The sequence below is a fragment of the Acomys minous genome (assembly GCF_964271855.1).
Source record: "Acomys minous genome assembly, chromosome: 5".
Taxonomy (NCBI): domain Eukaryota; kingdom Metazoa; phylum Chordata; class Mammalia; order Rodentia; family Muridae; genus Acomys; species Acomys minous.
Genome location: NC_140494.1, coordinates 7,538,651 through 7,558,518, shown reverse-complemented (window position 1 = coordinate 7,558,518; position 19,868 = coordinate 7,538,651). Strand labels below are relative to the sequence as shown.

Here is a 19,868-nt window from a genome sequence, read left to right as displayed (position 1 = left end):
TGATGGGGCCGAATTTCCCTGTGGTGAGCCTTGCAAAATTTTTTTTTCTGGTCCAGCAGACAGGGTACCACCTATAAAACTAAACTTTTTACTGTACTGATGTCAATCAGGACTAAGAATGAGTTGCTAATGGCAACAGACAGATAGTTCCAACCACATCTTCCTGCTTTGTAGTTTGGTTTTCAACTTAGTTTCACTTTGCCATGCCCATAGAACTTTCTCATGAGGCTGATGAGGGTGCATCTGCAGGGGCCAGGACCTCTGTGGCTGGCATGGATTTATCTTCACTGCACTTTTTTTCAAGTGAAATGGGAGAGAGGGATAGAAATTCAGCTGACCACAGCATCAATTGACCAGATTTCCTCAGCTTTGTGACCTATTGTGACAGCTTTGGCTCACACATTCTATTGCCCTTTCCCATCTGCCAGCATCCAAGCAAACAGAGTACATTTAAGGGAAGTATTATCCAAAACCTTAAAGGCAGAGAACCATTCCTGCTTTCCTTTGAACCCAAGGATGGGGTGGGATTCCTGATGGGCAGACAGTTTTGAATGTCTCCAGAGACCTTCTAAACAATTAACCACAGAAGTCTGCAACCAGCCCTCCTTTCCAGGTATTTCCAGCAAGCAACAAAACACTGTTTGGGCCTGGGGATGTGGGTCGGGGTGGAGTGCTTGCCTAGCGTTGGTGAGGCCCTGGATGTAATCCCCACATCACAAACCAACACGACCAGTTCTCTAGTCTAGTCATTTCCATAGGTAAATTGCCTCTTCACCTGTGTCTACACTGGCTGTTTTTCTGATCGCCATGACAAAAGACTTGACAGAAGCAACCGAAGGAAAGAAGGATTTGTTTTAAGCTCACAGCTCACGGGAGGACAGACTTTCCCCATGGCAGGAAGAGTGTGGGGGCAAGAGTGTGAGGTCACATAGTGTCTGCAGTCAGGAAACAGAAAATGAGTGCTGTGTTCCGTTGGCCTTCTGTTATCACCCCTTTTTATTCATCAAGGATTCAGCAGCTCATGGGCTGATGCTGCCCATACTCAGGGTGGGCCTTCCTTCCCTGTTAAAGCTCTCTGGCAGTTCTCACAAAGGCACACTCAGAAGTGTGTCTCCTAGGCGATTCCAAGTCAAGTTGGCAATGGAGATTAATCATCAGATTGCCTGCATTCCCATGGGGGCAGATTGGCAAATAAATGTTTACACTATTTCTATCTTATTAATGAAAGAGCTTATTTTATACTAAGGCTCAAATATATCTTTTGTTTTGTTTGTTTTTCAAGACAGGGTTTCTCTGTGTAGCTTTGGCTGTCCTAGACTCGCTTTGTGGATCAGGCTGGCCTTGAACTCATAGAGATCCACCTGGCTCTGCCGCCCTAGTGCTGGGATTACAAGCATGCGCCACTGCGCCCGGCTCAAATATATCTTTAACAAAATTAAGATGAATTTTATGGCTTGTTAGCAAGCATGTCCAACCCATGGCCTATAGGATTAGAACCGTTATGAATGAGGCCCAACACAAAATTGTAAATTTGCTTAAAATATTACACAATTGGGCAGAGATTTTTGTTTGTTTTTGTTTTTTGTATTTCTGTTGTATGGTTCTGAGGCATGAACTTGGTAGACAGCAGTTTTGTGTTGCAGTGTCAAAGGGCGGGATACATCTGATTAGAGTATGCGTTCAAAGTTAATGTTTGAAAGGGTGTTCTCTCCAAGAAAAAGAGGTCATGGTTACATTTTGTTTGCTCTGTCTCCGAAGGGAAAGAATACATATGCTATGACATGGCTTCTCTTGAGCTCAGCCATGTCCTAGATGACAAAACCAAGAGAATCCACCTAGCCAGTTTTCTGGCTTCAAAATCAAAACTTTGCATTTAACTGTTTTTTAAAATGTTTTGTGAATTTCTCATAGATAACTTTGTATGCACGCGTGTGTGTGTGTGGTGTTTGTGTGTGAATGTGTGTGTTTGAATGTGTGGTGTGTGAGTGTGTGTGTGTGTGGTGTTTGTGTGTGAATGTGTGTTTGAGTGTGTGGTGTGTGAGTGTGTGTGTTTGAATATATATGGTGTGCAGTGTGTGTGTGTGTGTGTGTGTGTTTGAGTGTGTGGTGTGTGAGTGTGTGTGTTTGAGTATATATGGTGTGCAGTGTGTGTGTGTGTGTGTGTGTTTGAGTGTGTGGTGTGTGAGTGTGTATGTGAGTGTGTGTGTGCAGTCTGTGTGTGTGTTGTTGCAGGATGATTACAGAGGACAACTTTCAGGAGCTGTTTCTCACTCTCCACCGTGTTGGAGACAGGGTTCCTTACTGTCCCTGGCGTTGCAGGGCCTGCAAACTTCTGCATATCTCTTGTCTCCCGCCTCACCCTAGGAGTGCTGGGCTCACAGATGTCAGCTACTGTGTCTGGCTGTTTTACATGGCTTCTGGGAAGCTGAAGTCATCAGACTTGTAAGAGCTTTTACCCACTGAGCCATCTTGGTTACCTCGTGTAGTAACTTTTAATAAAGATGAGCAACTAAGCCACATGCAATGACTCTGGCATTCTTTGTTCTGAAGTCACTTTTCCTTCAGAGTACCACATACGAGGAGACAACATAGCTGCCTCCCACTCTCCACGCCCTTGAAATTGAAAAAAAAAAAAGTTAAAAGAAAGAACGAGAAAGCAGGTGGGTTGGTAGAAGACAATTATTCTTTCTGCAGCTGGAAGCAGTTTTGTGCGTATGGGCGGTTTGCCTGTGCATACGTCCACGTATGACGAGGGTACACGCATGTCTGTGTGCCCGGTGAAAAGGAAGTCAGAGCCCCTGGAACTGGAGCTACAGATGGCTTTGAGCTGCCATTGTAAGTGCTGGGAATTGAGTCCTGGTCCTGTGAAAGAGCCCAGTGTGCTTAACTACCGAACATCTCTCCTTGTAGTTTTGCTCGAAGAAGCACAAAATTGCCCTTCTCCTGGGGAGATGTGTGCCTTCTGCGTGAGAGCAGGGCTACCTCCTTTTTTGGCAAACCAAAACTATTTCGTCTTCCTATCATTAGCTTTAGCCCTGTGGTCGGGGAGGAAAGTGACACGGAACTCAGAGTGTGCCTAAGAGAGGGAGGACCCCAGGTTTTTTTGTTTTGTTTTGTTTTGTTTTGTTTTTTGTCGTCAGTTTACCTTTTAGCTATGGAAGAGGGGGCAGGAAGAAACGGCTCACTGTTTAAGCGGCTATCACTGGTTCACCTTTAACCTTGCAATTAGTTACAAACAGCCCGTGCATCTTTACCACTCCCTGGGAGGCCAGGACTGGCTGATATTTAATCAGGCCAAGGAAGGCAAGCTCTTGAAAATGAGTTACAAGAAGCTGGAAATTCAAGGACTTGAAATTTGTCTGCCTTTAAAGTCTTTAAATTCCTTATCTCCTGGGCTATTGTTTGTAAAAGTAACTTTCATCTGCCTGATTAACCTAGGCCTCCTCCTGGAAGCTTCTAGCCTCCATACAATCTAATCTAGGCCTACAGTGTTTTCAGCCTCTGAGGCTTTCTGCTGAGTCAGCTCGCCCTTTCTGCTTTCTGAACCCTTGATGGCTGCTTCACCTCAGCTGTTCTGGCTCAAACTAACTCTGGCAATCTGTTGGATCTTCTGGTTTCTTCACTTGTTCATTCCACCTTCACCTGTATCTGGCTTGTTCTTTCTCTCTGCAACCTGTCTCTGTACAGCTGTCCAGGTAAAACTGCCTCCTCTTCCTGTAAGGTAGCAGTAGCTTTTATTCTCTCTTGTAATTGTTGTCTTGGAAGCTTACTGTCTCCGTCAGCTAGCCCAGGCCTAGTCCTGGAAGCTTCTAGCCTCTGTACAATCTAATCTGGGTCTAGCATGTTTTCAGCCTCCAAGACTTACTGCTGAATAAGCTCACCCTTTCTAACTCTTTCTGAACTCTCACTGGCTGCTTCAACTCAGCTGTTCTGGCTCAAACTCCTCTCCAAGCTGCCGGATTCAAACTGGCTTCTCTCAGCTTTCTGACTGAATTGCTCAGCTTGGCTTCATACTAATTTTGTCAATATGTTCTAATCTTCTGTCTTCACTTATGTCTAACTTGTTTTCTCTTCAACCTCTCTCTGTATAACTGCCTCCTCTCTACTTCCACTGCTTTTAAATAGCCTCCCTTTCCTGTGGTGCTCCTGAGAGAGTTGGGCGTATGCTATTCGGTCAAATCTCTCTTTGATTTGTCTTTTTTCTTTGTTTTTCAAGACAAGGTTTCTCTGTGTAGCCTTGGCTGTCCTGGACTCGCTTTGTAGACCAGACTGGCCTTGAACTGACAGCGATCTACTTGCCTCTGCCTCCCAAGTGCTGGGATTAAAGGCGTGCGTCACCACCACCTGGCAATTTGTCACTTTTTCTGCCACTTAATTAGACTTCACTTTCAAACATCAGTTCTTCCTTCTACAAACTGACTTTGTCTTCACTGTTCAGGATTAAAGACACACCTACCACTATATACCTGGAGCTAAGCCTTTCTTTCTTTCTTTCTTTCTTTCTTCTTTTCCTGAAAGTTGCTCTATACTAGGCTGGCCTTGAACTCAGAAATCTGCTTGTCTCTGTCTTCTGGGTGCTGGGATTAAAGGTGTGCACCCTGTCGTGTCTGCATTCCAGCTGGATCACACAGACCTAGAAAGTCTTTGGATGTCTTGCCAGAGCAGCCATATTCTGAACTAAAATGTCTCTACAATTGTTGACTACAACCATGCCCTTTGTCTCAGAGGCTGCTGATGTAGTCTTATGTCTCAGCAGGTGCCTGGGAAGCCTTCTATTCCCGCTCTGCTGTCAGCATCCTTTGATGTGTTTCAGCTTTGGTCTCAGTGGTCATCCTTCTCACTATTGCTCAGGTCCTTGTGGGCCAGGCAGGAGGTAAACCGGTCTGGGGACCATTTCTATCCGGTGGATGCAGCAAGCACATGTTATAAGCACATCACTCCTCTTTGACACTAAAGACAGAGATAGAAGTAGAGCCCTGGAATATTATGGGAATGATGTGTAAATTCTTTATGACTACTAAGAATCTTATTCTTTCATGAGGAAAAAAGGCAAGATATTAAATGATTTCTAAATAAGGTATATAAACCATACTCATAAAACTCAAAATATATTAAGCATAAGTTTAGTATGTATTAAAATGTTTATAGAGTATTATCATTTTATTTTCACTTTTGATTTTTTGAGATAGTGTTTTTCTCTGTAGCCTTACCTGTCTTGGAACTCACTCTGTAGACCAGGCTGGCCTCAAACTCAGAGATCTGCCTCTCCCTCTCAAGTGCTGGGATTAAAGGCATGTGCCACAACTGCCCAGCCCTTTAAAGTATTTTATATGAGCTAAAAACAAGGAGTTTATGAAACTTATAAAAACATTTCTTACCATTTTATTTTTTCTATTTATTTATTTTTAGTGTGCCTGTGGCAAGTATGGAGTGTATGAGAGAGCATGCAGAGTCTGTTTGGTTTTTTTTTTTCTTCTACCAAGTGCATTCTGGGATTGGAACTCAGGTCCTCAGGTTTAGGGGCAGACACCTTCCTTTACCCACTGAGCCATCTTGCCAGCCCTGTTATTATCCTAATCTTTTGTGGTTTTATTACATTTTGTTTTTATTGGGGTGACAGTTGTGTCATAGCATGCATGTGGATATCAGAGGTCAACCTTTGGGAGTCAGTTCTCTTTCTCTTTCTCTCTCTTTTTTTTTTGTTTTTGTTTTTTGTTTTGTTTTGTTTTTTCTAGACAGGGTTTCTCTGTGTAACAGCCTTGGCTCTCCTGGCTCTTTATGGACCATGCTGGCCTCGAACCCACTAAGATCCTCTGCCTCTTCCTCCCGAGTGCTGGGATTAAAGGCGTGCGCCACCACGCCCAGCTGGGAGTCAGTTCTCATCTTCCGTTGTGTGGGTTCCAGGCACTGAACCCAGAGCATCAGGCTTTGTGGCAAGCACCTTTATTTACTGAGCCAACGCACCAGCCCTAAGATTTTATTTCTTATTATTGTGTGTGTCTATGTATGGTGTGTGCATGCATGCCACAGAGTGCATGCCGAGGCCGGAGGACAAGTCTGAGGAGTTGTTGCCTCCTCCTCCCTTTATCCATGTCCTAGGGGTGGAGCTCGGACTTGATCTTATGAAGCAAGCTCTTCACTGGCTGAGCCACCTTGCCTACCCCAAACTTCAGTTAGTAACAGGTCGATTGGGATGTAGTTTGTCTGACACATAGTTCCGTCTGTTTGAAGAGTGAAATTGAGCAGAGTAAGGTGGTTCCTGCTTGTAATTCCAGCACGGAGGGGGGGGGCGCAGGGGGGAGGGGGCATGCAGGAAGAGTGAGTTCTGGGCTAGTCTAGGATACACAAAAATCCCAGGCCTGCATGGTGTACGTCGTGAGGCCTTGTCTCAGAAGACAAAGCAATCTGTAAAGACACAATTCAGTGATTATTATTATTTTGTATATTCACGGATACATGCAACGTTCATCGAATCAATCTCAGAACTTCTTGCCACCCAACAAACCCTCCTATGCTTGTAGTCATTGCCCCTTCTGTGCGCATCCCTTTTCGCCTAGCCACTGTTTATATTTTCTGCCTACATTTGCATATTCTGAGCATCTCCTCTTATTAGACTCAAAGCATGATCTTCTGAGCCTGGCTGTTTTAATCGAGCATATTTTCCAGATTGGTCCATGCTTCTGCCAGTTATTGCTTCATTCTTGTTTAGTGACGAATAAATGATAATCTATTGTATGATGCATTTGTGTTTTGTTTATCCATCTATCAGCAGACTGGACATAGGGTTTATTTATTTTGTTTTGAGATGAGGTCTTGGTAAGTAGCCCTGGCTGGCTTGAATTTACTATGTAGACTAAGCTGGTCTGAAACTTTTTTTTTTTTTTTTGGCTTTTCAAGACAGTGTTTCTCTGTGTAATCTTGGCTGTCCTGGAGCTCACTATGTAGAACAGGCTGGTCTCGAACTCAAGAGATCCAGCTGCCTCTGCCTCCCAAGTGTTGGGATTAAAGGCGTAAGCCACCACCGCCACCATGGGCTTGGCCTGAAATTTTCTGTTTCTGTTCATAAGTGCTGAGATCACGGGCATGTACTACCATGTTTGGCAGTGAGTTATTTCTATTTTTATTTTATTTTGCGTGTATGTCTATGCATCATGTATGTCTATGCAGTGCCTTCAGAGGCCAGAAGAGGGCATCTGATCCACCTGGCACTGGAGTGGATCTGTTGTAAGCCATCTTGTGGTGCTGGCACTTCAACTCTGGTCCCCTGGAAGAACAGCCAGTGCTCTTGACCACTGAGCATCTCAGGTCTTGCTATGTAGCCCACGGCAGCCTTACACTCACAATCCTCCTGCTCTAGCTTTCTAAGTACTGGTAGTACTTAGTTATCCTGCTAAGTACTATAGGTGTGCACCACTACTCCTGCCTTGTGTTGACTATTGTTTCTACTGTTAAACATTCTTTCAAGTGCTTATTGAACCATTTAAGAACCTGCCAGCCAGCCGGGCGGTGGTGCTACACGCCTTTAATCCCAACTATCAGGAGGCAGAGGCAGGCGGATCGCTATAAGTTCAAGGCCAGCCTGGTCTACAAAGTTAGTCCAGGACAGCCAAGGCTACACAGAGAAACCCTGTCTCAAAAAAACAAAAAAACAAAACAAAACAAAAAAAAGAACCTGCCAGCCTGCTTTACAAAGCAATTGCACCATTTTTCATTTCCACCAACACCGACAGGGTGTGAGGGCTCCAGTTTCTCCACAGCCTCTCCCCCTTTTGTGATGTGGGAGTCTGGCCATCTTAGCGAATGTGAAGCTGCATCCATGAGGGCTTCCTTAGTGTTTCTGTGAGGACGGATGGGCTAAGCATCTTCTCACGTGCTCCCTGCCCGTCGGTACTTTCTGCTTGGAGCCTTTGCTCAGCTTCTAGCTGATTTCTCTTCTTTATTACTTCGCTGTGTGTCTTCTGTCACAATGCCTTCCTTCAGCTTTTCCTCTCTTAGCATTTTTATTTGTTTGACGTGTGTGTGTGTGTGTGTGTGTGTGTGTGTGTGTGTGTGTGTGTATGTGCATGTGTGTGAGTGTGTGCATGCACCACAGCACATGTGTGGTAGTCAGAGAATGACTTTCCCCAGTGGCTTCTACCAGTGCATACTGCAAACCACTTGGCCTGTGAGCTTCTGGTTGATTCTCCTGCCTCCACCTTGCATCTTGCCACAGGGGTATTAGGATTACAGATGCCTACCACTGCATCCAGCTTTTCCCCTGGGTTATCTGACAGATAGAAGGCTGTTAAGTAGCAAGTGTTTCTATCTATTGGGCCATTTCTCCAGCCCCTTTCCTCCCTTACTGAAAAAGCCCTCCCTGGATAAGATATTACTGATTTTTGCATAACAGTGGCCAAAATACCCAACAGAAACAACCAAAGGGGGGAAATAGTTTCCGTTGTGCACAGTTGCAGAGTTTCAGGTTGCCAGGCTTGTACAGCAAGCTCCTTTACTCGCTGAGCCATTTTGATGGCTCCCAAGGTTTGTTTGCCCTGGCCAAAGCCCAACCTCTCTGAGTCAGTTTCCTTTACGTGGCAATTACTAGGGTTAAATGAAGCAACATGTGTTGGGTTCCTAGCTAGGGCTGTCCAAAATAGCAGTGCTGGTGTGAATCCACGCTAGAGGACCTTATGGAAAAGCAATGTTGGGGCAGAAGCTGTTTGACTGTATCAGCGAAAGATGCTAGGGAGAGCGGGTGTTTGGTAAGTGGTTCAGAATGGGGACCGGAGCTTCCAGAAAGGAAGCAAACACCAGAAATAAAGGGGGTAGAGAAGGTTTGAGGGGTGAAGAGAAGCGAGCCTGACTTTATAAGCCTTGTGGCTCCCAATTAAGTAAGGAGAGGCATGAGCAGACCCCTCGGCGTGCTAAGGCATTTTCTGGAGCCACATGGCATTGCCTCTGGGAAGGCCGCATCCTATCAGGCCTGTCTGATTCTCTCTCCCAGTCATCACAGGGTTTCCAGGAGAGCGGCTGATAAGGCTTATATTTATTGGATAAGCCTACACGAGGACCCTTGAGACACCCTCCTCCATTTCCCTACTTTCTGTAGCAAGTATCCTGGGGCTTGAGTGACCACTTGCCCACAGACCCCTCAGGCATGACTTAAGCGCACTGGAGAACGGAAATAGATTGTCCTGCCTCATGGGACCAGCAAGAGAAAAGTCTACTCCCTCACTGCTTGGTGCGCACACAACAATGGTACCTTTGTTCTCCATCAGTAAACTTGTAGTCTCCAGGGATGCTGTGCAGTCAGTCCTGCAGTGGCCCGGCAGAGAACATGCTGTCCTTTGATAATGGCTCTTTATGCCAGTATCTAAATCAAAGTAACAAACATGCTGATGATGACTCCAGCAAAGACAACCGGTGCTTTGAGGTCTGACCCTGAAATGAAGACCAACCTCCAGGGGAGAAGCACGTGCCATCTTGGTGCATTCAGAGAAATAGAAGCTTTGGGTCTAGTGAACAGCTGTACTTGCTTTAGGAGCTCAGACGTGTGTGTGTGTGTGTGTGTGTGTGTGTGTGTGTGTGTGTGTGTGTGTAATTGCTCAGGGAAATCTGGGCTATGCAGAAGGCTTTTCATAACTCCACTAGATGCTGATAAGCACTCCTTCCCTGGCCTGCCTTTCCCTATGCCTTACACAGCTCAATACAACGTCATAAGCCTTTTTTTGCTTTTCTTTATTGGCGTCAAGTTCACATAACATAAAGATAGTCATCCAAATGAACCATTTGGTGGCATTGGCATGGTGGAAAGCTGACTAAAGGGGACTGGGGGGAATATTGTAATCCATGCAGGGGTAAGAGTTTTCAGTGATGCCACTGTTGGGAGGGGTCACCCATGCTCTTGTAAATAACCCCTCTCCTGCACTCCTGTAAACAAACCCAATAAATTCACCAGTTCGCCAGGATAAACTTGGGAGGATTCCTTCTTTGCTCTGTGCTTGATGCCATATCTGGGATGAATAGACATCGGTCCATGTCTCTCCAGGAAACAGTCACACAGTAGGTTCCTCACCTTGGCACAGAATCCTGTACCTCTTAGCTGTCCTTAACCCTCTTCCCTGTCTGCCCTCATAACAGCCAGTCAGCTTTTTGTGGATTTACTTATTCTGGATATTTCCTTTTAATCAAGTTGTGTTATATGAAGCTTTGTCCTAGTTTCACTTGCTTCTTAATATAATGTTGTAAGCCTTATCAAGACTCAATTTCTTAGCCGGGCATGGTGGCACACACCTTAAATCCCAGCACTTGGGAGGCAGAGGCAGGCGGGTCACTGTGAGTTCGAGGCCAGCCTGGTCTACAAAGCGAGTCCAGGACAGGCAAAGCTACACAGAGAGAGACCCTGTCTCGAAAAACCAAAAAAAAAAAAAAAAAAAAAAGAAAAGAAAAAGAAAGAAAGAAACAATGCTGAGCTGGGCGTGGTGGCATATGCCTTTAATCCCAGCACTCAGGAGGCAGAGGCAGGCAGATCACTATGAGTTTGAGGCCAGCCTGGTCTACAAAGTGAGTCTAGGACAGCCAAGGTTACACAGAGAGAGACCCTGTCTCAGGGGAAAAAAAAAAAAGAAACAATCCTGACAATACCTTTGTTGTGTACATGTCCCACATTCCCAGGTGGCCAGGCTTGCGGCTTTCTGTCTCTGGTTTAATTGTTCAAAGTGTAACCTTGGGCAGAGACCTGAAAGAGATTTAAGGATGACAGTGTGTGTGTGTGTGTGTGTGTGTGTGTGTGTGGAAAGCATATGCCTAAGGTGTATATAAGTAAGTAAAATCTTCTATTAGAGGCCAGCCCCTCTTTGGGGATTAGCCAGAGCCATACCTGTGCTGTATTAAAGAGCTGTTTTCCTTTCTTAATTATTAATCGCAAGTGTGCAGAGTGACTTCTCACTGGGAAGGCATATCCATTCTATAACAATATAATCCAAATGACACCAGTGAAAGCCCTGACGAGGTTCCCGTGGAAGGAACTTTGTCCTGGAGGGAGTAGCCTGCTCAGAAGCTGTGGTGACCATGAAGGTGTCACCCCTGAGAGGCTGTCCAATATTTGAAGAGGACAGAGCCCAGGCACCGTTATCTCAGCTGTTGGATTTAGCCACCTATGCACCTGAAGTTCAGAGACCTTTGAACCTCTTCTCCTGTAAAGATGGTTTGAGTAGAATTTCTGCAAAGAAAACACTGACTTGGAGACAGAGTCTTACCATACAGCTGTGGCTGGCCTTGAACTGGCTACGTACGTAGGCTAGCCTTTCACTAGCAATGTTCCTGCCTCTGCCTTCTCCTAAGTGCTCAGATTATAGGATCAGATACCTCTAAGCAAGTATTTTTTAAAATAAATTTTGACAAAAGAGAAAAAGCCCTCACATTTTGATGTCAACAGACCCTTGCGTCCCACCTCTGCCACTTACTGGTGCTCTGGCCTTAGGTGAGGTATGTAACATGCAAGTTTTTTCTTCTGGGAGTGGAGATGAAGTCCACTTCCATGAGGGGAACCACAGCTGGCCAAGCTGCCCATTGAGGCTATTCATGTGATTGCTCTCCTCTCCCCCCTCCCCCTCCTCTTCCTGAAGAACCTGCCTAACTCCGTTTTTGAAGGCAGGAGCCAGTATACTGTATTGTTTTAAATACGTTTCCATTTTGTAGGAACTGAGTCACTCTTTTTAAGTCTGTTTCCTGGATCCTGACCTGCCCTAACCATGACCTTGATTTGTTTTTAAGCCTACTCCTTTTTTTTTTAAAGATTTATTTACTCATTATTATGTATACAGTGCTCTGCCTGCCTGTATGTACATCTGCAGGCCAGAAGAGGACATCAGATCATAGTATAGATGGTTGTGAGCCACCATGTGGTTTCTGGGAATTGAACTCAGGGCCTCTGGAAGAGCAGCCAGTGCTCTTAACGGCTGAGCCATCTCTCCAGCCCCTCCTTTTGTTTTTTTAAGATTGGTTTATTATGTATACAATGTTCTGTCTGTATGTACACCTTCAGGCCAGAAGAGGGCAGCAGATCTCACTGTAGATGGTTGTGAGCCACCATGTGGTTGCTGGGAATTGAACTCAGGACCTCTAGAAGAGCAGCCAGTGCTCTTAACCTCTGAGCCATCTCTGCAGCCCTGAGCCTATTTTTAACCTATCTGACATTAATCATGGCAACTATGTGGGGTTTTTTGTTTGTTTTAAGATGTTTCTGTTTGTTCTTATTGCCCCATTGCCTCTCTTTTGTAAATCTGCTTTGCAATTATTTGTGATTTTACTGCTTAAAAGAGGCCCAAGAAATGTATTTGGGGATGCTCTCTTTAACCCAACTCAGGAGGCAGTGGCCGGCCAGCTCTTGTTTGTGTCCCCAGGAAAACCAAGCTTGCTTCAGATTGGCTCAGATTGTGGTAGCGGTCTTATTCTCACGCAGTGGGATGAACACTCCCTCCTTCCCCTGTCTTTTCCCCTCCCATCTCCTTCTGCCAGGCTCCTCCCTCCCCTCCCCTTCTCTATTTTCCTTTTCCCTCCTCTCCCTTCCCCACTTCTCTTCTGCTCTGTCACACCCTGACTCCTGTTCTGTAGAACAAGGGTCCCGTTTCTGCTCCAGGGAGTAGTGCTCATCTTTAATGCTAGACCTCCATGAGAACAGGAACCACAACTGTACGACTCCCTACTCTGTGCCTGTCCTCGTCACAGCATCCCGTGTGCTGGTGCCCGCCCTCGTCACAGCATCCCGTGTGCTGGTGCCCGCCCTCGTCACAGCATCCCGTGTGCTGGTGCCCGCCCTCGTCACAGCATCCCGTGTGCTGGTGCCCGCCCTCGTCACAGCATCCCGTGTGCTGGTGCCCGCCCTCGTCACAGCATCCCGTGTGCTGGTGCCCGTCCTCGTCACAGCATCCGGTGTGCTGATGCCTGGCAGTGTTTGCTGAGTGACTGACTTTTTCACTGACTGACTGAATGAGTACACCAAAGTGCTTTCTTCTACTTCCATCTAACCCTTTGATGACCCCCATCGGCCTGAAAGGGTGTCTTAGAGTGTCTAAAATGCAGTTGGTCTGTTTTCTTCTGAGTCTTTGCCCCATGAAAATTTACCAGCTACTAGTCCTGGAATAGTCATGATTTCCCCAACTTTTTTTCCTGGAAAAACAAACAAACAAAAAAAGTCAATCTTGGGTTTTTTTGTTTGTTTATTTTTGGTTTTTCAAGACAGAGTCTCTGTGTAGCCTTGGCTGTCCGGGACTTGCTCTGTAGACCAGGCTGGCCTTGAACTCACAGTGATGCACCCACCTCTGCCTCCCCAGTGCTGGGATTAAAGGCGTGCGCCACCACGCCCAGCCAGTCTTGTTTTAGATCTGTATAATTTCTAAGTTTTCTCTTCTTGAGCATCTATTTGGGGGAGGGCTGGTCCCTGGAGAGGTGTTCAAGGGCTGCTGGCCTGTTGCCACCACCGATGCTAGTTAAGTGTCCCTGATCGTTCTGTCCACAGGTCTGTGTGGCCCTGTCTGGTTTATGTGCTGCGGGGGATAGAGCGCAGGGCTCTATGCACGGTGGGTAAACCGCTTCACCAACTGCACTCTATAGCCTGGGAAGTCCTGTGAGTCCTCCTGCAGCCCCCTTCACCCATTAGTTCCTCGGCCAACGCTTACTGTATGCACCTTGACCCAGTGTGGAACGCATAGATGCTGACCTCAGGGAGCAAGGAGCTTCATGCTTTTTGAGGAATCTGATGTCATCCCCGCAGGAAAGTGGTTCACTGGCTTTCCCAGAGTCTGTAACATAAGGCGCTGGGGCTCATCAGTTTATCCCTGGAGGCCTCAGGCTAGACTCTGGAGAGATGGGCTATCGGGATACAAATGGGAAGAGTGATAAGAAAGGGGTGGCAGGCAGCTCACAGCCTGTATCCCTGCTTCTTGTTAAGTAGTGTTCATCCCTCCTGATTTCAAACAAATAGCCACTAGGGGATATGAACACTGGCTACTCCATGATCCATGAGCCAGGCCAGACTCAAACTAGGCCAATCAGAGCCCTTCTTTGCATAATGGCCTGGACACAGGGACAGAATAAAGTCTGGTTTCTCTGGTGGTAGAGCCCAAGGCCTGCAGCATAAGGCAGCTCAGGGTAGGCACTCTGGCTCAGAGCTCCTGAGGCTGGCTGTGCTGTTGGCCAGTGGCTTGGTGACAGAAGCCAATCGGTCCCTCCCCTAGATAAGAATGGTCGTTGGGGGAAGGGCTGGAGAGATCGCTCAGAGGTTAATAACACTGGCCTGAGTTCAATTCCCAGCAACCACGTGGTGACTCACAACCATCTATAATGAGTTCTGGTCCCTTCTTCTGGTGTACAGGAGTACATGTGGGCAAAACGCTATGTACATAATAAATAAGTCTTTTTTTTTTTTAATAGCCATTGGGTTTAGCAGGTTCGAGAGCTTATACTGGATAGATCTTTGTTGTTGCTGCTGCTGTTTTCCTGGAGACAGGGTTTCTTTGTGTAGCCTTGGCTGCCCTAGAACTAGCTCTTAGACCAGGCTGTCCCTAAACTCATAGAAATGCACCTGTCTTTGCCTCCTGAGTGCTGGGCCTCTGCATGAGCTTTTGCCTCCAGGTTCCCACCTGGTTTGAGTTCCTGTTTTGGCTTCCCTCAGTGGCTGTGATTCAGGCTATATTAGCTAAATAAACCCTCTCCTCCTTCTCCAGATGCTTGTTTTTTTGTCATGGTGTTTTACCACAGCATTAATAACCATAACTAAAACAGAGACCAAGGTTAGCCAAGGTAGCTCCCTGGGAGCTTTAGAAGAGCACCACAGTCCTGAGTAGTGGGGGCAAGGACCCTACTCTGGGCTCTGTGGCTGTCAGTCACCTGACACAGCCCCAGGAAGGCCATGGCCTTGGGCAAATGCCGCTGTTTAGCTGAGTAATTGTAAGCATTTAGGTAAAAAGTTTCTTACTTAACAGATGGAGATTGGGAGGGTACATCCAGCACGCCTCCCTTTTCCTAAGCCTTTGTCTGGTGTAGCGGTGACAGAAGGATCCCAGCCCTTTTCACACCACTGCTTGTACCCAAGTTCAGCCTAGTTCTCCATCTTGAAAAAGCGAATTAATTTCGTCAGCTTGATGGCTCCTTATTAGCTCTTCCTCAGCCCCTCTGTCTGGTGCAGGCTAGGCAAGTACTTCACTCTTGGGGCTCATCCTCAGCTCTTCCGTTCCTGGCTTCTCTCTCTTTCCTTTTTACGTGTGTGTGTGTGTGTGTGTGTGTGTGTGTGTGTGTGTGTGTGTGTGTGTCACACATGCCACAGTGCACCTGTAATGATCAGACAGCTCTGTGGAGTTTAGGACAGCTCTGTGGAGTTTGTTCCCTCCTTCCACCCTTACATCTGTTCTGGGGATTGAATTCAGGCAGCCAGACCTCCGCAAGCAAGCACAGTTCCCTGCGGAGCTGTCTCACCGTGGCTCCTCTTGCTGTCATCCCAATACTCAAGACCTTGGTGTGACTTAACGTTATTTTATTTGGTTTTAGTATGGAGACAGCGTCTTACTATGTAGAGCTGGCTGTTCTAAAATTCACTTTGTAGACCAGGCTGGCCTCAAACTCACAGAGATTCTTCTGCCTCTGCCTCTCAGGTTCTGGGATTAAAGGTGTGAACCTCTGTGTATGATTTTGAAAGTGGCTTCATCCCTGTGTCTATCGTACTTAGTTGTTACTAGTTTTCAAAGTAAACATTTACTCTCCAAGTAATTTCCATTCTCCGTGACAAAGATGTGTTCTCACTAAGTCAGGGCTCATGTTGTCATGACAGAATTTTCATTAAACTCTCTCATCGGCAAGGGCTACACAGCTGAGACTCTGTTAGATAAACAAGAAAAACCCTAAGGGAAACATTTTTTTTTCAAGACATGGCTTCTCTGTGTAGCTTTGGCTGTCCTGGACTCACTTTGTAGACCAGGCTGGCCTCGAACTCATAGAGATCTGCCTGCTTCTGGCTCCCCAGTGCTGGATTAAAGGTGTGCGCCACCACCTCCCAGCTGAGAAACTATTATTTTTGTTGTGATGAATTCTCAGTCCTACTTGTATTACTTTGTGTGTGTGTGTGTGTGTGTGTGTGTGTGTGTGTGTGTGTGTGGTATGTGTGTGTGTGTGTGTGTGTGTGGTGTGTGTGTGTGTGTGTGTGTGTGTGTGTGCGTGTGTGTGAAGGTCTTCACTTTTTTATTTTTTATGTACAAAGGCTAGCATGATCAGTCTCACCGGGTAGACAGTCTTGAATAATCCACTCAAGGTGGCTCAGTCCAACTTAATGAAGCCTAGGTCCTCCGCACACTGACAGAAACACTGACCATGCATGTTGAGCACATGTTTCCAGATCTGACCATGGTGGTTAGATCAAATGCAGCAGGAGTGAGAACCCTGGGCGAGCTTCCGTGGGTGACTCCAGTAGAGCTGCTGGTGACCCGTCTTGCCATTAGACAGCCAACAAGGAAAAGGGGCTTGTGTTACTTTTTCTGTGGCTGTGGCACCTATACATTAGTGTTTTTACATATACACTATAGCCTAAATGCTGTTAATATGTACTATAGCCATGATTGCTGTACAGCTGTTAAAGAATGAGCTCTCGAAGGCTAAGCTTGCAAACAGAAATACATAAAGAGATCTACATATGGATAAATGAAATGATCTGTCAACTATAGTAGGTGAAAAAAAGAATAATGTTATTCTGTCCATTATGTTAACACATATATAATGTACATATGCATATAAAGAGAGATGCACACATATTTCTGAAATGACACAGGAAACTATGAAATTAATAGCAAAGAGAGGGACTAGAGGCCTCACCGTAAGTACAAATACATCCTGCTTCTCTCTGTGTTTGCTACAATTAGATCAGAAAGTGACCCTCTCCAGGTGGGAAGGCTGTGGAACCCTTGAGCCCTGAGGCTTAGCTAGCAGCTGTTGGGCTGGAGTTGTGGCTTGAGTTCTTCCTGAGTGCTCAGGGCAGTCTCACTAAGGCCCTCACATTTCCTCTGCTACAGCCATGAACTGCTCTTGACGTTGTGTCTTCCGACCTGAGGTACCGTATCTCCCGAACTATGAGTCAGAATAAGTCTGTCCTGTCACTTCTGTTCGATGTTTGTCAGGGCAACAAGAAAATTTAACCAACATATCATCCGAAGTATTGTTTGACTTTCAAAATCCTGTGTATAAAAAGGAGGAAGTTGTCATCTAGCTGCCCCGCCCCCTGCACTAAAAACATATGATACTGAGATCTTGGTTGGGTTTTTTTTGTTGTTTGTTTGTTTGTTTGTTTGTTTTAAGACAGGGTTTCTCTGTGTAGCCTTGGCTGTCCTGGACTCACTTTGTAGATCAGGCTGGCCTCGAACTCACAGCGATCTGCCAGCTTCTGCCTCCCAAGTGCTGGGATTAAAGGCATGTACCACCACACCCATCCGATACCGACATCTTAAGGCTAAAGTTAGTGTAAACTGTTTAGGACTATGGAAATGCTGGGGTGTAAGTCAGACGATACCGCTCCTGTCAATCAGGCTAAGCTTCAGAGTTATTCATGGCAGTTTCATCACACACACACACACACACACACACACACACACACACACACACACACGGTGAGAAAGTCCTCCTGCAGGGTGGGATCTCAGGCACTTCCTACTGAACAGCAAACACCAAGTGACCCAAATATGCAGATAGAGCCGGTCAGCCAGCATTCTAATCTTCACTGCAGCGTTCCCAGGTAGCACATGGATACTGAGTTGAAGGAAGGACTGACTTCTGTACAGAGAGGCAAGCCACTCAAAGCACATCTGTATAGAGAGGCAAGCCACTCAAAGCACATCTGTATAGAGAGGCAAGACACTCAAAGCACATCTGTATAGGGGGCAAGACACTCAAAGCACATCTGTATAGAGAGGCAAGACACTCAAAGCACATCTGTATAGAGAGGCAAGCCACTCAAAGCACATCTGTATAGAGAGGCAAGACACTCAAAGCACATCTGTATAGAGAGGCAAGACACTCAAAGCACATCTGTATAGGGGGCAAGACACTCAAAGCACATCTATGTAGGAGGGCAGGACTCAAAGCACATCTGTATAGGGAGGGAGGCAAGACACTCAAAGCACGTCTATATAGGGAGGCAAGCCACTCAAAGCACGTCTATATAGGGAGGCAAGCCACTCAAAGCACATCTATATAGGGAGGCAAGCCACTCAGAGCACATCTGTATAGGGTGGTAAGCCACTCAAAGCACATCTGTATAGGGGGGCAAGCTACTCAAAGCACATCTGTATAGGGAGGCAAGCCACTCAGAGCACATCTGTATAGGGAGGTAAGCCACTCAAAGCACATCTGTATAGGGGGGCAAGCTACTCAAAGCACGTCTGTATAGGGGGCAAGCCACTCAAAGCACGTCTATATAGGGAGGCAAGCCACTCAAAGCACATCTATATAGGGAGGCAAGCCACTCAGAGCACATCTGTATAGGGAGGTAAGCCACTCAAAGCACATCTGTATAGGGGGGCAAGCTACTCAAAGCACATCTGTATAGGGAGGCAAGCCACTCAAAGCACATCTGTATAGAGAGGCAAGCCACTCAAAGCACATCTGGGACTGTTATACTCTGCACACTAGTCAGATCTGTTAGTATCAGAGTGTGCAAAACAATGGAATTAGAGCCATGAGAAACTCCCCACATGATGAACTGGGATGAAACCTAGAATTGTGTCAAATGGAGGGTGGGGCAGCTTATGACATACCAAGCAAGTGGAAGGTTGGCTACATCATCTTTCCAGACAAAAACAGTCTCGTGACAGTGGGTTAGGAAGTACCAAAGACAGCACAGTTGACAGAGTCTATTACAGGAAGACCTAAGAGAAAGAGGGAGGAAAAGGACAAGAAGTGTAGCAAAGAAGTGAAGAGAGTAAGTGGGGTTTCCTTTAGAATCCAGGGAAATCTGCAGGACAGAGAGTACAACTGTAGGTAGCCATGTGCCGTGAACTCAGCCACCTCAAAATAATGGATTGCGCAAGTTTTCTTTCATGTGGATCCTAAATTTTATGCAGACACAAAAACCATGTATGTATATATGAAAGTACAAGTAATGCGATTTAAATTTTTCACAATGTGTTTTTATAATAAAGCTTAAAATGAAATGTTTTTGTTTGTTTGTTTGTTTTTTGTTTTTTTTCGAGACAGGGTTTCTCTTATAGTCCTGGCTGTCTTGAACTCACTTTGGTAGACCTTACTGTCCTCAAACTCACAGCGATCCGCTGCCTCTGCCTTCCAAGTGCTGGGATCACAGGTATGTACCACCACTCCTGGCCAAAACTTACTTTTAAAAATAAAAAGTACAGCACTTGGGAGGCAGAGGTAGGCGGATCGCTGTGAGTTCGAGGCCAGCCTGGTCTACAAAGTGAGTCCAGGACGGCCAAGGCTACACAGAGAGACCCTGTCTCGAAAAACCAAAAAAAAAAATAAAATAAAATAAAAAAATAAAAAGTAAAAGTAAAACTCTCTAGGGAAACAAAGGGGACTAATAGAAGGGGGAAGACGAGAAGTGGGAGAGAGGTGTGTATGAAATGGCCTTACACTACCTGTACCAAGCCTGGTGGCACCAGCCTCCAGCTTCAGCGCTCACCAGGCAGACGCAGGTGGATCTTTGTGAGTCTGAGCCCAGCCTGGTCTAGATAGAGAATTTTAGAATGGCCAGGGCTACATAGAGAGACCCTCTCTCAAAAAATAAATAAATAAATAAACAAATTTAAAACTTTAAAAAAAATTATTGCACCATGTGCAATGACTATATACAAAGAATTTTTTAAAAATATTTTTATTTAATTTTTGTGCATTGG

General features: G+C 45.9%; 1 protein-coding gene and 1 pseudogene across 3 annotated transcripts in view; one reads left to right on the top strand and one right to left on the bottom strand.

Annotated features, from left to right (window-relative positions):
- ANKRD16 (ankyrin repeat domain 16) overlaps positions 1-19,868 on the top strand; it is a 60,308-nt gene that overhangs the window by 29,885 nt on the left and 10,555 nt on the right. The window lies entirely within an intron of this gene.
- LOC311597212 (small ribosomal subunit protein uS14-like) lies at positions 16,288-17,463 on the bottom strand (annotated as a pseudogene). The gene is made up of 2 exons: positions 17,458-17,463; positions 16,288-16,458 (listed from the first exon to the last, which is right to left on the bottom strand). The product of its transcript is annotated as a small ribosomal subunit protein uS14-like (transcript).